The sequence below is a fragment of the Sesamum indicum genome, linkage group LG6 (genome assembly GCF_000512975.1).
Source record: "Sesamum indicum cultivar Zhongzhi No. 13 linkage group LG6, S_indicum_v1.0, whole genome shotgun sequence".
NCBI classification, from domain to species: domain Eukaryota; kingdom Viridiplantae; phylum Streptophyta; class Magnoliopsida; order Lamiales; family Pedaliaceae; genus Sesamum; species Sesamum indicum.
In genome coordinates, this window is record NC_026150.1 from 8,899,973 (window position 1) to 8,901,876 (window position 1,904).

Consider the following 1,904-nt stretch of genomic DNA (forward strand, 5'->3'; position numbering starts at 1 on the left):
AAATTACCAATATTTCTTAATTTTAACGGTCGTCTAACAACTAACTCAATCCGTTAGTTTTTGTTAGGTTTTCATCCATTTTTATAGTGGACTGATCAAAATGTCATCGGACTATCAATCATAATTTTATTTATTCTTAAAATTTTATGAAACTTTTTAATGAACAAAGTGGATAATTTTTTTTATATTTTTTTATCTACTCAGCCCGATTTTTATACGACTTTTAAAATTTTATTAAAAAGAAATAAAAAAACAACAAACGACAAAAATGACAATTTCATACCCCCATTCAAAAACCACATAATTTCACCAAATATTAAGAATATTGAAATTTTTTAATAATAAAGAAATATTCATAATTATCATTAACTAATCAACACTATTATTGTGATGGATCCCACTCTGAATCAACGCAGATTAAAGTCTTGTGAATTGTCCACATCCGCTAATCAAACTCAGAGGAAAGGTCATAATTAATATTAATATTAGTTTCTTTTTCCATAATTAATAAAAAAAATTACTCTTTAAATAGGCCAACTCTGACACTAAAAGCGATACAGTCTTTTTTCTTTTATGATTAATCATCACAATCAGATAAAAAAAAACCATAAAAAATACAAATTAATAATAATTGACGCCAAACACTACCTATTGTTAAAAATTACATCAAATCTGACAATAATTAAAATTATAGTAAATATTTTAATTAATTATTATCCAAATTTAATTTTTTACATATTGCTATTTGATCGCACGTTGTAGAAAGTATTGAATTATTATAATTTTTAAATCGTAGTGTTTATAGTGTTAAGAATACTCAATTTTTCGACAGCTGACCAACATAAATATTGAAAGGGAAAACTATCTTTTTTCATAATAAGCTACATTACATAAGTTATTTCTAGCTCTATTTAATTAATGTTCGACAGTTGATAGATGTAAGGGTTTTTTTTTCTTTTTTAAAATTATTTATCATTCAATTGTGTGTGTATGAATGATGAAGAAATGACTAATTTTGAACAATTGACTCACTATTTCAAATTTATTGTTTATATTTTTCTTCAATTTTATAATATATTCTCTTTTCGTGTTCTTTTTTCCCTCTTTTTGTAATTAAATGGTAACGGAAAATTATTTCTTTAAATGCAAAAAAAAATATGAAAAATGTGTGTGTTTCAAATTTTTGAAAATATAGGCAGACATAATTTTTCAGAAAAAAAAAAGAATCATAACTGCTAGATTCTAATTCTGACACAATTTTTTAAAAAAAGAAATTACACCAACTGTATGACAAGTATATTATTTTATTTTTTTAAGAGAATACCTCTGTCCTAACAATCACGTCAAAACTCATAGTCGATCTTAACAACAAGTGATTAACTTGGTTTGCCAATCTACAAACAAAACATAAAGTAGGTAACCTATCATCAAGAAACCTAAGTGTAATATCAGTCAATTCTCATAAATATATTATACTTAAAATCTAACTCAAACAAAAATTCTATATGTACTTTCTAATGATTTAATTTTAGACATAGGAGAATGAAATAATATCTTAATTTAATAATGCCCACAACACAACACAACACCGTAATTGCCCACCATCTGACTCAGGTGACGTAGCTTCAGGTGACATAATACAAATGCAATGACTACATAAAGGTAACATTTAACCAAAAGAAAAGGGAGGTGGGTGCGGGATTTGTTTCCCCCAACACTAACTACGACATAACTAGCGCACTTTGTCTGAAAATCAAGATCGACATAGTTCAGAGACTGACACGTCAGACATCAAACCAATTACCACGTTTTTTTAGATGTGGACCAGTCCATGGCAAGCAGTCGTGCATTCTCACTTAAGATTTAAGATTACCCAGTCCCTGATGTGATGTCACACACTCTTT